The 19943-nt window shown below is 39.8% G+C and overlaps 1 protein-coding gene across 7 annotated transcripts in view; it reads right to left on the bottom strand.

The window, feature by feature from the left end:
• Mp (Multiplexin) overlaps window positions 1-19943 on the bottom strand; it is an 884548-nt gene that overhangs the window by 36803 nt on the left and 827802 nt on the right. The window lies entirely within an intron of this gene.

Raw genomic sequence — 19943 nt, 5'->3', positions numbered from 1 at the left:
TTACTATCTGTCCAGTAATAGATATCCGTCTTGCTCTTAAAAGTTCAGAATTCATACCACCTACCACTTTCGCAAGTTGTTTCACAAGTATTTGAATATATTCTGAGAAAACTTCAGCCTTTTTGATGAAGGTATTCTGATATATCTTGGTATTTTTAAAGATCATTAGAGAATTCCCTGAATTTCGGCAGAACTTCCCTGAAGTTCAGCAGAACTTCTCTGAACTTCGGCGAAACTTCCTTGAACTTCAGCAGAACTTGTCTGAACTTCGGCAGAAGTTCCCTGAACTTCGCCAGGACTTCCCTGAACTTCGGCAGGCATTCTCTGAACTTCGGCAGGACTTCCCTGAACTTTGGCAGGAATTCCCTGAACTACTACAGGACTTCCCTGAACTTCTGCAGGACTTTCTCGAAGTTCGGCAGCCCTTTCCTGAACATTGGCAGGACTTCCATGATTTCCAAGAATTGAAATTGCAGGACATCCCTGAACTTCGGATGGACTTCCCTGAACTTTGGCAGGAGTTCCCTGAAATTCGACAGAACTTTCGGCAGGGCTTCCCTGAACTTCATCAGGACTTTCTCGAAGCTCGGCAGGCCTTCCCTGAACAATGACAAGACTTCCCTGAACTTCAGTAGGACTTCCCTGTCCTTCGGCAGGACTTCCCTGAACTTGGAATCTTGGAATTGAAGTTGCCATTTCAGTAGTAGAATCATCATAATTATACAATAATATTGTATTTACGAATATAGTCAAAATTTCAATACTTCCCATTTTGCTAATTTGCAATGCTTGTTGGTATAGGTGCATTTTGAATTTGGGTGTAATTTGAACGGGTGTGCAGTCAGTATCAACGGAAAAGCATTAACTTTCACCTTAAGTAAGGGAAACGTAGAAAATTTGACTGCAGTTATCGTTTTTAAGGATCCTTAATTGCAAACACCATTTCTTGCATCTATAACAGTATTTGCACCACCTCTTGCACAGTGAAATTCCCTTTGCAATGTGAATAGAAAACATTTCTTAATTAAATTTGAAACAGTTAACTTTTCCCGAAAACTGGATTCTTGCTCACCAAAATGATTCACTTAGCACAGTTTACCGGTGTGTTTGGTAAGTCGATGAAAGAGAAATTCTCCATCGTGAAGACGTGACGCACCGAACACTGCTGACAAATGCAACTACCAACGAACAAAAAATCCTGCCCCCGTTCCCGGCCCCCACCTCCCGTCACCAGTTGCTCAGAATGTAAATGAGCGCGAAAATGTTGTAATTGAATTCGTTAATGGGTGGGAATGCGAACAAATACCTTTCTGTGCCCGACCGACAGACGGTGAGTGGGTGTGCATTGCGTATTTTGCTGGAATGGCACAATCAAAAGCTCGTTACTCGATTAAAATTTTACAATTCCGGGGTCGGGGACAAACTGGTTTGGAATGCTTTGCGAAGCCGCAAAACCAATGCTGAGTGCTAAGAGTGCCTGGCAAGTAGGCAAATTGCAAATTGAAAAGCGGCTTAAGATCACGCTATTTTTATGGGGGGTGTGGGATGGGAAATGGCTTCCCAAGAGACCTATCAAAACATTGGTCTGCCAGTCCATCTTCAATCTCGCGTGCAACTTTCTATTCATCGTCTCCGGCCGAAGGTCCCTGCATGCATGAAATCCTCCGATGGATAGAACGATGAAATTTTTATGACCGTCCAATGATGATCGCACGTTCTTTCAGGTAGCTGTCTCTATTTCTCTTTTAGGATTGCATAATAGATTCCCAACGAATGCGCGCTTCACAGCTCACGTCAGAAGATTGGATGATATGGCCTAGATTTCGTCCCGTCCGCATCTTTTACAGAAGCGGAAAAATTCAGAACAGTAAAAATAGAAAAAAGTAGGTACCAGCAAATGGAAAGCGAAAATTGAAGTCATTCTTTGGCGGGGGGCAGCCAGCCAACGCAGCGTGCCAGATGAATTGTGGAGCTTCTTCCTTTCGACCGAACAGGACGAAGAAGGTAACAACCTACACGATGATGGTGATGTTGGTTGATGCAAGTAGCAATGATGCTGAAATTTCGATGAATAATAAAGATGCACAAATGCAGCACTGAAATATTTAAATCGATTGATGTAGGTAACATAACGTCGAGGGTTGCATGCTTTTCGGTAGATGGCGAGGCGAAGGATTCAGTTGTTGCTACATTACTGCTCAGAGCAATGTGCAGACGATGTACAGAATCGGATTTGTTCCATTGGATAAGCTAAATTTTTGATATGCATTCTACCCGGTTTCGCAGAGTAGAGTAATTGAACTCTGGTTTAATTTTCTTGCATTGTGGCACTGTTTGTGCATGCTGAGCACAGTCTTCAAGGTTCAGCATAGCACTGATGTGCAAGCAGGCTTTTCCACTTACCTGAGCATTCATTCTATGTTCACGCATGCACTTGAACTTGCACCCCAGCATGAGAGCAATGTTTACGTTCGAACATCGCAGCGTTTGAAAAACATCGTTCGTACTCAAGCATAGCTCAGCTTTGATTTCCGTTGTCATTGTGTGACTGGCAAACGCGATACATTTTCAGCGGGGTGGAAAACTAATTTTTATCCAAAAATCTATTATTGGAAGGAAGTTATTGCTGGTAAGTACCCCGGAAGCGGCTGTTATTGTGAAGCTATCATGTGCTATCAGCTATAAGTAAATTTCAACAAATACCATAAATAATTCTCCTGCTGGTTATTTGCTGTTGTGTTTCACAACTATCTGAATTTGGTAATTTGGTTCATTAAATAAAACAATAAATAATTTTCTACTAATCCTTAAAAAAAGAAGTGAATGAACTTTGACGTTTAAGATAGAGGACGTTTCAAATATGTCGTGCACAAAATTGTAAACCCCCCTCTTATGTCGCGCATCGTTCCATACTTATCATTTAAGGCCCCTCCCCACTTTTTGTTCCCTCTGCATATCGTTTTACTACATTACTATTGAGAAATGATGAAGCATTCGGTTTTGATACGGTCATTCTACTTTTCATAGCACGGAACCGATTTTAATTGAAATGCCCCTTCGAAGAGTTAGAGCACCCTCTAAAGGAACGCCCGTTTGTTAGTCAAAATCGGATTCCTAAGTAAACAAAATGACACCGATATTGACTATGCATCCCTAGTACCCTAGTCTCAACCACTTCAGCAACTTCACTGATGTGCATTGCATAAGTATTCCCTCATACACACACCTCAACAACGTTTATGTCCGCACATCGTTTGCTTCAGGGTTTAAAAAAACATCGTTCGTATTCCAGTGCAGCAAACAGGCGTCGGTATTGGAAAGAATGAATTAGATTAAAAAGAATTATAAAACGGAATAATTCAAGCTCGAACCATGAACTTTGAGTGTATCAGACTGGCATGTTCACCTCTCGGCTGTTATTACTCTGAAAGATGTGTACCGTGGAGGCACCAAATTCGAAGCGGTTCCTAAATCGACGCACTCAATAATGTTCGACTATTTTCAATCATTATTTTTGAAATTTTACTTCTGCAAATATTAGTAGGATGATGGTGTAACAAAGTTTAAAAAAATATCTTGTCAAAATCGAGATGCGATGAAGCGTTCATCGATTTCGTCTGTTCTTTCTGTTGCAACATAGCAAGCCTCAATGTTCACACTTGCGTGTAGGTACCACTAGCGTGCACAGGAATCTTGTTAAGGAGGGGCATTTTTTTATATGGTGTATTTAATCTGGGGATGGGGGAGTACTCCAAAGTGTGTGGTGGATGGTGCTGTCCACCTCTCACTATTTTTCTACTGTTCAATTTAGCTAATTTCATTATTTTTTACTCCGGTGGTGGTTCATCCTCTTTAACGCAAACTGCTTTCAGACAGCCAATTGAAATATGCAATTTAATCCCATCGACTATGTCGATGATGATCGGTTCGTCAAATGGTTGCCATATTAGGGCTTTAACCGAAACGATACATTTGCTGCAACGTTGTTGCCTTGGTGGTTGGGTTCAGCTGAAGTCACGTCAGATGGTGGTGATAGCACCGACAAACCGACATGAATGACTAATAAGAATCGCATTCTCCTTTCGCATGCACACTGCTTCGACAAGTACAAGGTTTAAACATTGCGCATAGCAGTGAACAAACAGTATATTGCTCTTGATTAATCCAATCTTGATCGGTGGTGTTGAGTACTTGGCACTGATGAAGTCTTCAAGAAGTAAATGAAATACGCGTATCTGTCAAAATATAAGCAATTATAACGGAATTAAAAGGAAATAAACCAACACACTCAAAGCTCTTCATAAAAGTATATTGCTGTATTTGTCCTTGCACTTGGCTTGTATTACAGCAGTGCTGCCAGCCATTGTGCTGGCACTGTCAAAACATACTGCCGTCAACTGCTCCCAAGAAATCTGCATCGCTGTCAGGACCTCAGCAATGGTATTGAAGATGGTCGTCGCGTCTGTTTTCAACACCCGTCTCACACCCACGGATGTTTCCGTCGGCCAATTCGGCGTTATCAATATACGGGAAATGGATGTAATGTCGGTACAAACGCCTCTTATTTGGGCCCATAGATAAATTCAGCAATCCACTAAATTTTCAAAAATATCCATTAGTACCGTCCCAATCACGCATTCATCTAGATAAAAATTAATAAATAGCAGACTTATACCAACTTTTCAATTAGGGAATCCAAAAGCATCTTCAACCTTTGTACAGTTGCGAAAAAGTCCATCCTCAGAATACCTTGAGGTTCTTTTCGAAATTTTTAGAACTCTATGAGCTCTTTTGAAATTCTTCTCAGAAGTCCTCTGGAATTATTTTTAGAACTCTTCTTGATTTTTACTCAGAACACCTTGGAACTGAAATTCCCTTAGAGTTTCAGAAGAATTTCCTCAGTAGTTTCAGAAATTTTTCCCGGAATGAGCTTAAGATTATCCTCGGAATTCGCTTTAAATTTTGCGTAAAATCCCTTTGGAATTTCACTCAAAATCTAATTTTTCTCTTTTAGAACTCTTCATGTTTTTTTTCTCAGAACACCTTAAAACTGAAATACACTTAAAATTTTGCGTAAAATCCCTTAGGAATTTCACTCCAAATTTGATTTTCTCGGTATTCTTTTTGAAATTATCTTGGAACAATCTGCAGGATGCACATCAAATTAACCGCAGAATTTTCTTTGAACTCTACCCAGAAATATTTTAGAACTGTTAAAGAATTCAATATCCTTGAGGTTCTTCTCAGAATATTTTAGACCTTTTTTTTCTCAGAACACCTTGGAGCAGAAATTCCCCTAAAGTTTCAGAAGAATTTCCTCTGAATTCTCCAGAAATTCTTCCTAAAATTAGCTTGAAATTATCCTCGGAATTTCCTTGAAATTTTCCCCAACATACCTTTGTAATTTCATTCAAAATTCGATTCTCTCGGTATTCTTTTCGAAATTATCTTGGAACTATCTGCAAGAGTCATTAGTAATCATTCGCAGAATTTTCATGCAATCATCCCCAGAAATCTTTTCTTTTGGAACAATCCTCAGAATTCAATACCCTTGAGGTTCTTCTCGGAAGTCAAGTTTAAGTTGTCCGTCCATCCACCAAAACGTTGTAGTTTTTCTACCAGAAATGTTCAATAAAGCTTGCCCCTTCATTCACCATTGTGCAATTTTTACATAAGGAATTTTCAATTCAGCTTGACCCTCCATGCAGCAGATTGTTACAAATTTTACACCAGAAATTTTCAATACAAACTTGTCCCCAGAAAATTTCATTTGACTAGAACGATGCAAATTTTCCATCGTTAATGTTTAATAAAAATTGCTTCTCCAGTCTTCTGATTGGTGCAGATTTCCTTTTTTTCATTTTCCACCAGTAATTTTCAATATAGCTTGCTTCTCCTATCATCAGAATGTTGCAGGTTTTCCACCAAATAAAGCTTGCCCCTATTGTCAGATTATTCATCATAATTTTTCAGTAAAGCAGCTTCCCTTCAATCATCAGTGCAAATCAATGGTGCAAATTTAACACCAGAAATTATTATTAAAGTATGTTTCTCTATTCAGCAGAAGGATGCAAATTTAAGACCAAAAATTTTCCGAAAAGCGTGCCCATCCGTTAATTGTTGTGGTGCAGATTTTCCACCAGATATTTTCAATATAGCTTAATTTTAAATAAAGCTTGTGTCTTCATTTACCAGACCAGTGCAAGATTTCCACCAGAAATGTTCTGTTCATTTCATTTATCAGAGCGATGCAAATTTTGCACCAGAATTTTTCAATAGATCATGCTCCTCCATTCATCAGAACGGTGCACCAAAAAATTTCCAGTGAAGTTTGTTTCACCATGCACCTTTGTGGGTCAATTTTCAGGCTTTACCTTTTCATGCACAATAATGGTACAAATTTTCCACCATAAATTTTCAATGAAGCTTACATTCATCAGAACGATGCAAATTATCCACCAGAAAAATGAATAAACCTTGCTTCTACATTCACATGTTGCGAACTTTCCACCAGAAATTTTCAGTTAAATGTGCAGCTCCAGATTTTTAGCGTGATTCAATTAATTCATTACGATTAGTCATTCATTTTGATTAGTCCCTCCATGTTATTCAGTTTGATTAGTCTCTCCATGCACCACCTTGATGATATTTTTACACCAGAAATATTCAATAAAACGCTTTTTCTTTGTTTTACCACCTCGAAGTTTAATTTTTTCAACCTTAAATTTGCCCTCTTGTTTTAACCCTCCATTAGCCACCTTGAAAAAAAAATACACCAGAATTTTTTTATACCGGTGCGATGCAATTTTTCGACCAAAAAAATTCATTCAAGTTTGTCCCTTCATGCACCTTTGTGGTGCAATTTTCAGGCACCATCTCAAAGGATTGACGCAATACAAAGTTTTCATTTACCTTCAAATCAAGTTCAGGTTATTTTACCTTCAAATCAAGTTATTTTATATTATAATTTTGTTTTTTTTTCCTTTGGTTTGTTTTTTCCGTCGATCTTGTTTTCCGTGCTGAGCACCAATGCAACCGACGTGCCAGAAAGGCAGCTCCCACACCTGGACCCTACCTATCGACCCATCAACTCATGAACCGGGGACCAACGGCTTTACTTCCCATCCGAAGGAAGGCGTGATCAGAGATGTTATGCCTAAGAACATCCCGGCGGCGCCGACTGGGATTGAACCCAGGCCTGCTGGGGTGAGAGGTAATCACGCTTACCACTACACCACCGGCGCCGTTTCCTTTTATCATAATTTTGTATATGTGAAAATATTTTTATTTTTAAAAGGGTGGGCAATTGCCCCACCTTGCCCCACCCTGTGCACGCCAGTGACTAGGTACGAAGTATCACGTTCGATGTGTAGAGTACACCTGAGTTCGAAAGATAACACGCGCGTTCAATGAACGTGCACTGAAGAAATTGAAACTCAAGCTCAACGCCGTCTATGTTTCGTGAAGCCTGCTAGAAATTCAGAAATGTAACTCTGAAGTTTTCATAAAAGTACTGTAAATCAACCATTAAGGGACTTTTTAAACTTATAGAATCACGAATTACAGCCTTTAACATCGAACATCAACATGTTCTGTATTCTTAATATCTGAGATTTTCTGCCTCTCCCTTGTAAGTATTCGTAAGAAAATTTATTTTTAAAATCTTACGTAATAATTGCATGGTCCCTTAGTATACCTTTCAGAATAATCATTGAGCTCTCCTTAGTACCATCTGGAAATTATACTCAGAATTATTATGTAAATTCGCTACGAACTAACCTCAGAATTCGATTAGAATCCTCCCAAAATTTGTTTGGAATGCTCCCAAAAGTTCTTTGATGTACTCTTTGAAATCTTCCTCGTCACTCCCATGAAAACCACCTTCAGATTCAAAATCTTGGAATTTTTGTCAGAATTGGAAATCTCGTTAGATTTCTCTTGCAATATTCATCAGAATTTCTCCGGAATGATTTTCAGAATTCCCTATGCATTCTGCTCAAAATTCCGTTCGAATTATTCAGCCCCAGATATGATCTCAGGTCCAGATCCTTTCAAAAATGCTTTGTCCAAACTTAATCGTTAGGAAAATTGAGGAAATTTCAGGTAAGTCTAGAGTAATTCAGGGAAGTACGAAGATTTTAAGGAAAGTTCCATGAGGATCAGGTTTTTTTTTAATCTTCAAAAGAACGTCAAGACTCAACGTCGTCTATGTTTCGTGAAGACTAAAGGGTGATACGGCCAAAATTTGGTCAAGGGAAAACGCGTGTAAATCGGTGAAATCGTTTATTTAAAAAATCAAATTAAATTTCTTTTTCAAGTTCAATTAGTATAAAATTCAGGAAAAATATTCAGTTAGGCTTCCGCTTTTCCAAATCCGAATTGCCGGGCCTTACGCTTGACCCCTGCCATCAGATTTTGTACAGCCACCTTGTCCACCTTCTTCGCCGCAGAAAGCCAGTTTGCCTTGAACTGCTGCTCGCCCTTAGCAGTTTTTTTGGTCTTCTTTAGGTTCCGCTTGACAATAGCCCAGTATTTCTCAATTGGGCGGAGCTCTGGCGTGTTGGGAGGGTTCTTGTCCTTGGGAACCACCTGCACGTTGTTGCCGGCGTATCACTCCATGGCCTTTTTACCGTAATGGCAAGATGCCAAATCCGGCCAAAACAGTACGGAACAACCGTGTTTCTTCAGGAAAGGCAGCAGACGTTTATTCAAACACTCTTTCACGTAAATTTCTTGGTTGACAGTCCCGGAAGCTATGAAAATGCTGCTTTTCAAGCCACAGGTACAGATGGCTTGCCAAACCAGATATTTCTTTGCGAACTTTGACAGAGTCATGTGCTTGAAAACATCTGCTACCTTTCCCCTTCCTTTTGCCGTATAAAACTCCTGTCCCGGAAGCTGCTTGTAGTCGGCTTTGACGTAGGTTTCGTCGTCCATTACCACGCAGTCAAACTTCGTCGTGTACAGCCTCCGGGATCGCGCTTTGGCCGTCGTATTTTGTTTATCATCGCGATTTGGAGTCACTACCTTCTTGTAAGTCGATAGTCCGGCTCGTTTTTTGGCTCGATGCACGGTTGTAGACGATACACCCAGCTTATTTGCGGCATCTCGGAGAGAGAGGTTAGGGTTTCGCTTGAAACTACCGGCAACTCTCTTTGTCGTCTCAGCGGCTTCCGGTTTTCGATTTCCCCCCGATCCAGACTTCCTGGCTGTCGACAAACGTTCCCCAAACACTTTAATTACATTTGTAACGGTTGATTTGGCAACTTTTAGCGATTTTGCCAACTTTGCGTGCGAGTAGCTCGGATTTTCGCGATGCGCGAGCAAAATTTTGATACGCTGCTCTTCTTGCTTGGACGGCATTTTGACAACTGAAGAGTGAATTCCAAAATCAAAATAGGAGCAACATTCTACACACACACACCTTCAAAATGAGGGGTGTTCAGGTTTTTTAAATGCAAAATTTAAAGAAATACGTCAAGTTGATATTGACCTAATTTTGACCGTATCACCCTTTAGTTTTTACTTAGAGATACCGAAGAATGCTGGGGTTCCTTTTCGACCAATTGTGGAAAGATCTCTTGGAGTCCATAGTAAGAACGACTTCCGGCAATAATGCGTCTCTGAATTTATTACTCTTACCCGACGTACACAAATCCATTCACCATTACACTTCTGACTCTGTCGCGCTCGGTTCCTTTAATCCTATAATCAAACCCTTTCTACTTCATGTTTGAACCAAGCGTACTGCTATGACACCTCCTGGATCGTTTTTCAGATTGTGTTCACGACGTCAGCGAAGCAGATGAACTGGCTGGATTTACTGAAAATTGTGCCCGCCTCTACAATAACCATGAACACCGCTGCCAAGAACTGCACAACTGTCGCTTCAATCACCGCACCTGGAACTGGAACCACGGTTACCTCAACAGCTACCTTGACAAATAACCGAGGGCCTCACGGACAATCTAACCGTTTAAGGGTTGTTATGAGAAACGAACGTCGAAGGCAGCAAAGCAATACCGACACAACCGAAGTGTTGAAACCATTCTACATTACCCCTTTCCACGTCGAGCAGACTGAAGAAGATGTCCTGGAATACCTCCGCGAAACCTTCAACATCGAAAATTCTACGGTGCGCTGTGTGAAGCTGGTACCTAGAGGCAAACAAGTCAACGAGCTAACCTTTGTCTCCTTCAAAGTATCCGTTTCACCCGACTTGGAAACCACTGTAAGGGATTCATTCTACTGGCCTCATGGAGTAAATGTACGTGAATTTGAATCAAAAAACGACGCGGCTCCAATCAACCTACGACCACCAATACTTCCACAATAAGTTTATCGATACACTCTACATCAACTACTCGCAACTCCACGCAACTTTCATCTACTCTGGGACGCAACGGTGTTCGCCCTATGGAAGCCACCGATCCTCTCACCACGGTCGTGCCTTTCCTGCCATCGTCCATCAGTCGTCCCGGCCCTGTGTGTGAGTTTGGAAACGTGGTCTTCCAAACTAATACCGCAGGCAAGCACGATTCATTCTTGTTCAGCCCAACTCCTGATTCGTTGCTTGGTTTCAGTACTACACCGTTTAGCCGTCATTATTCAAGACCTTCAACTCAGCATGTTTCAACTCTGGGACGCAACGATACTGCGCTACATGGAAGCCCCTAATCCCCCTACCACAGTCGAGCTTTTCCCGTCATCGGCCAACAGTCGTCCTGGCCATGTGTGTGGGGTCAGAGAAGGGGTCTTCCAACCCGCTATCTTTGACAAGTACGTTTCTGTTTTAAGCAGTTCAACTTCTGATCAATCTACTGGTTCTAGCGTTGCAATCAACTGTCCCTCTTCAAACGTCAGCGAGTTTAACCATCCAAACAGCACGGTAGTGACCAGCAGCAATAATGATGCCGCTCATTCAGGACACAACTTTCTATCCGTCTACTACCAGAACGTCAGAGGTCTGCGCACTAAAACGACAGAATTGAAGTTAAGGCTATCGAGCTGCGACTACGACATAATTGTTTTTACCGAAACATGGCTCCGGTCTGATATAAGCGATACGGAACTCACTTCCGACTACTCTATATTTCGGTGTGATCGAAGTGTAACTACTAGTAATTCTTCGAGGGGTGGTGGAGTTTTCGTAGCTGTTAAAAATAATTTGCACTGTACTGCGGTTTCTTTGGACGATTGTAGACAGCTTGAACAAATTGTTGTACGAGTAACACTTCCTCACCATTCGCTGTTGATCATTGGCATCTATCTTCCCCCGAATTCCGACGCAAGTTTATATTCGGCTCACGCTACGGCTGTCCAGAGCTTATCGGATCGTTCGTCGGACAATGACATTATTCTACTCTTCGGGGACTACAATCTTCCTCATCTGCAATGGTGCTTCGATGAGGACGTTAATGGGTTTATACCTTCGAACGCTTCCAGTGAACAAGAACTCAATCTCACCGAATCCATCTCTGCGTGCGGGCTGGTTCAAGTGAATTCTTATACGAACCTGAACGGTAGACTACTAGATCTAGCATTCACGAATTCTCCAGATATCATTGAAGAACTGCGGCCACCACTTCCACTCTTATCCACCGACGCCCATCACCCACCGTTTATTTTACTAGTGGATGTGCACAGCGTCATCATAACCCACCAAATCGACGCGGATTCGGATGCAATTGACCCAGATTTCAGGCAATGCAACTTTGATTCACTTAATGCCGCGTTTTCGTCGATCGACTGGCAGCTTCTTCTACATGAACACACTGTTGATGCAAACGTTATCTTGTTTTATGACAAGCTGTATGAGATTATTCACTCAATTGTTCCTCGTCGCCGTCGTATTTCAAGTTGCGTCAACAGGAAGTCTTGGTGGACGGATGAATTGCGAAATCAGCTTAATAGACTGAGGAAAGCACGCAAACGATATTTCGCTGATAAATCGAACGAGAACAGAGATTCCCTTCATCTAATTGAACCATCCTATAATGAACTTCTCTCTTCAAGCTACCAAGGATACATGCGCAAACTTGAATCCAACCTAAAACAAAATCCGTCTATGTTCTGGAGGTATGTTGAAAAGCAAAAGGCTAGCAATCGTGTACCGAATAACGTTATCTACGGTGATTCCATGGCCAGCACACCTGAAGATGCTGCCAATATTTTTTCGAATTTTTTTCAATGTGTGTTCTGTTCAACTTCTCCTGTACCTTGCCCGGATTGTTTCCAACACCTTCCAATCTTCAGTTTTTCTTGTGACGAAGTGTTAAGTACGTTGGCTAAATTAGATGCTTCGAAAGGAGCGGGAGTCGATGGTCTGCCACCGATATTAGTGAAGAACTGCGCTGCATCTCTGGTTGAACCATTGACGTTACTGTTTAACTGTTCGTTAGAACAAAAAACGTTCCCAAGTTTATGAAAACCGCGTCAATGATTCCTGTACACAAATCTGGCAGTTTAAACAATGTGGTAAACTATCGAGGGATTTCAATTCTCTGCTGTCTGGGAAAGGTTCTCGAATCACTAGTGCATAAGGTCGTGCTGAATGCAGCGAAACCGATTATCTCTGAGTATCAGCACGGATTCACACCACACCGGTCTACTACAACCAACTTACTGTGCTATACCAACGTACTGTTCCGTGAGATAGAACGTCGCAACCAGGTGGACTCTATTTACATCGACTTTTCGAAAGCGTTCGACACCGTCCCGCATGCCTATGCCACAGAAAAACTGAAACACATGGGATTTCCGGATTGGATTGCGAACTGGATAAGGTCATATCTAACGGGTCGAAAGGCATTTGTGCAAGTGAACTCGTCTCGTTCCAATACGTTCGACATACCATCTGGCGTACCACAGGGTAGCGTGTTAGGACCTTTGCTCTTTGTCCTCTTTATTAACGACCTGTGCCAAAATCTTCAGAATTATCGCGTCTGTACTCGATTGTATTGTACTGCAGGCTGACATCGACGTAGTGTTAATCTGGTGCAAAGAGAATGGTATGAGCGTGAACATCAATAAATGCAAAACGATCACATTTAGTCGCTGTTTGTCAACGTTCACTCACCAATATCGAATTGACACTACTCCGCTAGAACGTGTGCAATTTATTCGCGACTTGGGAGTTATAATTGACTCTAAACTTAGATTCAGCGAACATGTCTCCACCATGACAGCAAAGGCTTTCTCCGTACTCGGGTTTATTCGTCGTAATGCTTCTCAACTAACCGATGTGTAAGCATTAAAATCACTCTTTTGTGCTTTAGTGCGCAGCATTCTTGAATACGCTGCCCCGGTTTGGGCACCACAGCTTCTAGCGCAATGTTGAACAGGACGCTGGAAAGGCCTTGTCGAAGTCCTTTACGAGTTTCAAATGAGTTCGATAACTCAGCCGATATCTTCACACAGCATTGTACACCATCCATCCAGTCAGTTTCTCTGGAAAACCGTTCTATTCCATAATTTTCCATAGCTCTTCATGATCAATAGTATCATTAATGGCCTTGAAATCGATGAATTTCAAGGCAGGAGGGTCTTGAAGGTGTTGCGTACCATCGGAACGGAACGTGGACGGAGGAGGCGAATTGATAAGAGCTGCTGATAGAACCATCATTCGTCCACACCATCAAAATTGGGGCGGCTACGGTCGGCTGGGCACGTCGTAAGAATATCGGGCGCAAAAAAAAACCTAAACGTCTCTGAAGTTTTCTGGGCTTCCTGCAAAAACGTCTCAACATTTCTTTCTATTTTGCTGAAATTAATTAAATTGCAATGATCTACCCTGAAGTTCCCTCCATATTTGAAAGTTTGAGGATCTTCAATACAAATTTATTATCGTGATGATCATTGATCATCTTTGAAGTTTATACAATTTTCCTGAATCTGTCAAAGTTTTCCCAGAATTTTCTAAGTGAAATATCTGGAATTTCCCTGAAGTTAATAGAATTGCTCTGAGGTTCATTGATCTTCCCTGATGATCTCGGAACTTCACTCCAGCTCTTGCGATTTTCTTGAAGATTTTGATACTGTACTTCCTTGCAGTTCTCTGAACTTCTGGGAAATTCCTAAAAATTTCCAAAAAATTTCTAAACCTCTAAAGTTTTCTGGGTTTCCTGAAAAAACTGGAAACATGTCAAAATTTCTTTGTATTCTCCTGAAATTAATGGCATTGCAATGATCTACCCTGATGGTCCCTCCATGTTTGAAAGTTTACGGATCTTCAATTAAAAGAAATCATCGTGATGATCATTGATCATCTTTGGAGTTTATACATTTTTCCTGGTGTTCTCTGAACTTTCCTGAAGTTCTCAAAGTTTTTCCAGAATTTTCTAAATTTCACTGGAGTTCTGTGTTTCCTAAAATTTTAAAATTTTAACTGCAGTCGTCCATAAAATTCTTTAAGGTTCCGATAATTCCCTATTGTTAAAACGAAATAATGAATGCAGTTCCACTTAATGATTAAGTTCTCGATTTATTATCAAAATTCATGAAACTGTGCTTAATTTATCAGAACTAATTCTTCTAGATCTTCTCCGAAAGTCTAGAATTTTCTGACATTTTCGATGCTTCCCTCGACTTTAATAACCAATAATTTTCCTTATGTTCCCGCAGTCTGTCCAAGAAACTTCCCAGAAATTCTCAGAACTTCTTTTAAGTTCCTTAAAATTTCATGAACTATTTGGAAACTTATCTAATCTTTCTTTTTTATCTAGGAAAGATTAGATAACTTCCCTAATAGCTCACGAAATTTTAAGGAACTTAAGAGAAGTTCCGAGAATTTCAGACTGCGGGAACATAAGGAAACTTATTGGTTATTAAAGTTAAGGGAAGCATCTCTTGGAACCTTCTTGAAATTCTCACTGTTCTCCTCATAATGTTCGTGGAATCACTCTGCAATTAATGGAACTGTTCTAAATATCTCTGGAATTCCCTAAAATTTTCGGAACTTCTTTTATACTGTTTCCTGAAAAAAAAAATTAAACTGACATGCAATTTTCCTGATATTTATGGAACTGTACTGAAGTTCTCAGAATTTCCCAAAAAGTTCGCGTAACATCTCTAAAGATCATTAAACCTGGAGAGAGCTTTCAGCCTGGGGCTGGTTTGCCTCCGGAGGGGGATATAGATTTTTTCTTTAAATTTCCAGAAGTTTTTGAAACTGCCCTGAAGTTCATGGACCATCCATTATAAACTCTAAACATCCGTGAACTTCTCGGGACTTTCATGATATTAAACAAAAATCGGAAGTTCCTGGGACTTCCCTAAACTTTCCGTCATTTTCAGATGTGCTTGAAACTCCTCTGAAGGTCTCAGAACTTTTCGTAAATTTTCTGAATTCCTCTCAAGTACTCTGAACTGCTTCATAACTCCTAAAATTTTCCCAAATTAAAAGTTTTATGATCTTTCCTGATGTTCTCGAATCTTCCGAGATCTTTTGGAAAGTTCAGTAAACTTTATAGAATTTTAAAAATCTTTAGGAAGGTAACGGAAATTTCGGATCAGTTTCGAGAACTTCAGGGCAGTTCTTTGATCATGAAGATGGGGGCGACCCCGGCGTAGTGGTTAGCAGCCATACCTCTCACGCCAAAGTCACGAGTTCAAATCTCATCCCCGGACAAGTCACGAATGACTTAAACTTAAATACTTAAGAAAATGGTCTCACTGCAATTTTGAAATGATGGTGAAATCATAATCGTTATTGATCGCTCTTAATTTGGATGGAGAGGTGGGCTGTGAATACTTATAATGTTGGATGATGAATGAGTTTGAATTAAGTTATGTTGAATATGAGTGCTGCTGGTAATCAAGAATTAGGTGCTTGTAACAATGGGATCATGAATAAAAGATAATCTTTTCAATCAGGAAGTCAGCAAATCTGAAATTCAGAAATTCAAAAAATCAGAAAACCAGCATCAGACAATCAAAGATCAGAAAATCAGAAAATCTAAAAATCTGTAATTCAGGCGATCAGGAAATCTGAAAATCAGAAGCCAGCATTTCAGAAAATAGGAAAATCAGATAATCAGAATACCAGGAATTCAGAACATTTGAAAATCAGAAAATTAGAAGATTCGAAAATCTAAAAATTCAGTAAATCAGACATTTAGGAAATCAGAAATAAAAAATATGACAATCAGAAAATAGGAAGAACAGAAAAATATAAAAACAGAAAACCAGAAATTCCGAATATCAGAAAATAAGAAAATCAGATAATCAGGAAATCAAAAATTCAGAAATTCATAAAATCAGGAAACCAGAATCAGACAATTAAAGATCAGAAATCAGAAGATTTGAAAATCTGAAATTGAGATTATTCTGAAAATCAGAAGTCAGCATATCAAAAAATTGAAAAATCAGATAATCAGAAAACCAGGAAATCAGAACACCTGAAAATCAGAAAATCAAAAGATCTGAAAATCTAAAAAATCAGAAACCAGCATACCAGAAAATTGGAAAATCAGATGATCAGAAAATCAAAAAATTCGAAAACCAGAATATAAAAAGATCCGAAAATCAGGAAATCAGAAGATCCGAAAAACAACAAAAAATTTCCAGAAGTTTTTGAAACTGCCCTGAAGTTTATGGACCATCTATTATAAACTCTAACCATCCGTGAACTTCTCGGGACTTTCATGATATTAAACAAAAATCGGAAGTTCCTGAGACTTCCCTAAACTTTCCGTCATTTTCAGATGTGCTTGAAACTCCTCTGAAGGTCTCAGAACTTTTCGTAAATTTTCTGAATTCCTCTCAAGTACTCTGAACTGCTTCATAATTCCTAAAATTTTCTAAAATTAAAAGTTTTATAATCTTCCGAGATCTTCCGGAAAGTCCAGGAAACTTTATAGAATTTTAAATAATTAGGGAGGTAACGGAAATTTCGGATCAGTTTCGAGAACTTCAGGGCAGTTCATTGATCATGAAGATCTGGAAGGTTACAGGATTTGTAGGAAAGTTATCAGAACTTGGATCATTAGGACAGTTTATTTAGTTTCAGGAAAATTGTCAAAACCCAGATCTTCGGAGAAGCTTAGAAAAATTCTCGAAAGTTTATAGATATTTAAGTAAACATGAATACTTCTTGGAATCACCCCTGAAGTTCTCGGAATTTTCCATCTTAAAAGTTTCCATTAGTTTCCAGAAGTTGTTGAAACTGCTCTGAAGTTTACGGTAAGGACGAGCCCTAAACTCTAAACAAGTTCTCGGGATTTCCTGGAAATTCTATGGAGAATCTTGAAAATGTTTAGGGATGTAACGGAAATTTCGAGAACTTCAGTGCAGTTCCATGATCATGAAGCACAGGAAGGTTACAGAAGTTGTAGGAAAGTTATGAGAACATGGATTTTCAGGGTAGTTTTCTAAGTTTCTGGAAAATTTCGGGGAAATTCAAGACGTTCCGAGATTTTCGGGGAAGCTTAGAGAATTTCAGGAAAGTTGCGGGAACTTCAGGGATCGTCAGAGAACTTCTAGGCAGTTCCATTAACGTCAGGAAAATTTTTAAAGAAGTTCCGAGAACTTCAGGAAAAACTTTATCAAAGATTACAGATCTTTAGAGAATTGAACGTAAATACTTCGAGGAACCACCCCTAAAGTACTCGGAATTTTCCTTCTCCATAAATTTTCTGATGTTTTCAAAACCGCCCTGAGCTTCACGTAACTTCCATTAAAATCTCTAAACATCCGTGAACTTCTCGGCTTTATGTTATTGGGACTTCCAGGAAGTTCTCGCCATTGTTCAAAATTACTTGGGACTTCCCTAAAGTGCCTGCCATGCCTGCAGACTGTTTTAAAATATTCTTAATTTCTCTGAAGTACTCTGAACTTCTTCAAAGTTCCTGCATTTTATCAAAATTAATGGAACTGGTGAAGTTCTCGAATTTTTGCTGAAGTTCTTGGTAATGCCCTAAAGCTCTCAAAACATCTTTAACATTCTAAAAAATTTAAAGTATATGCAACTGCCTTGAAGCTTTATGAACTTTAATAAAGTTATCGGAATTTCTGTGTTCCGGAATTTTTACTAAAGTTTTTTTTATACTTTCCTGGATTCATCTAGGCTTCCCTAAAAATATTGGAACTTCTAAAAAGTTTCTGAAACTCTCCTTATGTTAGCGGAACTGCCCTTGGCATCTCTGATTTAGGAGTGAAGATCTCAGGCTCATGGAATTTCCGTGAAGTTCGCAAAACTAACCCATCCCTCTTCTTTTGCTTATTACGTCCCCAATTGGCACTTTACTCAGACTCTCAACTCAGTGTTCGTTAAGCACTTCCACAGCTATTAATTGAGAGTTTTCTAAGCCTGTACCATTTTAAAATAAGTATAGTATTTGGCAAGTACAATAATACCAACCGGTGGAAACTAACGATTTTAAATTGGCTCACTACTTGACTAGCCTATTGGTCCCAAGCAAACCGATTAACGTACCTCATTCTAGTCGAAATAATGAGGGGTTGGTGGATTTTCCTATGTTTCGAGGGGTGCATCGATTAGCTTGGGACCGAAGATAGTACCAGAGCTGAGCCAAAAAGCGTGTTTCTTCGGGACCTTCTGGTCTTAGAGTTACCTCTATGATAATACTCTATGCCCAGGGAAGTCAAAAAATTTTCCAACTCGAAAAATTCTTAGACCGGTCCAAGAATCTAGCCCAACCGGCTTCAGCATGGTCTTGTTTTATAGCTATGCCCTTACGTACTGAGCTAAAGAAGACCCTATAAAGAACTAGCTTATAACAATCTTTAAAATTCCTCAGAATTCCGGACATCCGTGAAATTTTCTGGACCTCCATGAAGTTGTGTGGACTTTCCTGATGTTCTCAAAACTTACTTATCGATCTTTGAATCTCCCTGAAGATCTGTGGACTTGTCTGATGTTCTCGGATCTTCTTTAAAATTCTTTAAATTTTCCTTCTGCCTACAGCATGATCTTTCCTGAAGAATTTAAATCTTCTTTGAACTTTTTAAATCTTCTCTGAAGCTTTCGCAATTTTCCAGAAGTTCTTGGAACTGTGGTGAAGTTCTCGGAATTGCCTTTAAATTCACGGAAATCTGTAAGCTTCTCTGAACTTCTGTGAAACTTTCGAAACTTCCAAGAATTTTTAGAACTTCCTTGATTTTTCAGAAAACTTCTTGAAGCTAATGGAACTGCCCCGAAATTCTCTGATCTTCCCTGAAGTTCTTTACATTTTCCGAAATATGCTTGGAACTTTCCTAAAGTTGTTCCAAGAACTTCTCTGAAGTTCATTGAGCTACTCTACAATTTTGGATTCATCTCTGACAGTGTTAAGACCATCCGCAATGCTGTTACAAGAATCAGCATCCCTAGGAAGGTTTCAGCTCCTGAAGAAGCCCTTGAATGGGACTCACGTTATTTATTTCGAATTTATTATTTTCATTCCGTTTTCCATACATTTTCGCACACTAACTTTGAATTTTTCCCGCAAATCCAGATCACCAAATTCGATCATACTTATCACAGTTTTTGGGGAACTCAATACAAATCGAATGAGACGAGTAGGGGTTTGTAATAATGGCCCACTTTTAAGGCCCTTGTTTTTCGCAGCCTACAAAACGTCAAGGAAGCCTATGACTACATGAACCACGAAAACGAAAGTACGATTGTAGGAATCTCAGGAAGATGATATTCTCTAGCTGGTCAATTGCATCTTCCCGAGTTAGATTAGAGGGCCATTCATTGAGAAGCTGCATTGGAATTACGGATGTCCGGAACAGATGCTCCAGAATCAACTGGACATGGTCGGCATTGTTGAGAATGAACTGAAAACTGGTAGAAGGGCTGGGCATTGTTGTCCCTAACCAGACTGCGATACGTGTGGATTCCTACTATCCATCGATCATATTTTGATTGAGTGCCCCATATACAAGCCGAAACTTCGAAACTGTAACCTATCCCACTCAATTAATAAGACCGACATCAT

This window comes from Ochlerotatus camptorhynchus, unplaced genomic scaffold (assembly GCF_037179485.1).
Source record: "Ochlerotatus camptorhynchus isolate MF236.1 unplaced genomic scaffold, CSIRO-AGI_Acam_v1.1 ptg000330l, whole genome shotgun sequence".
In the NCBI taxonomy this organism is placed as follows: Eukaryota; Metazoa; Arthropoda; class Insecta; order Diptera; family Culicidae; genus Ochlerotatus; species Ochlerotatus camptorhynchus.
The sequence above is the reverse complement of the archived record's forward strand: the minus strand, read 5'-3'. Positions and strand labels throughout refer to the sequence as shown.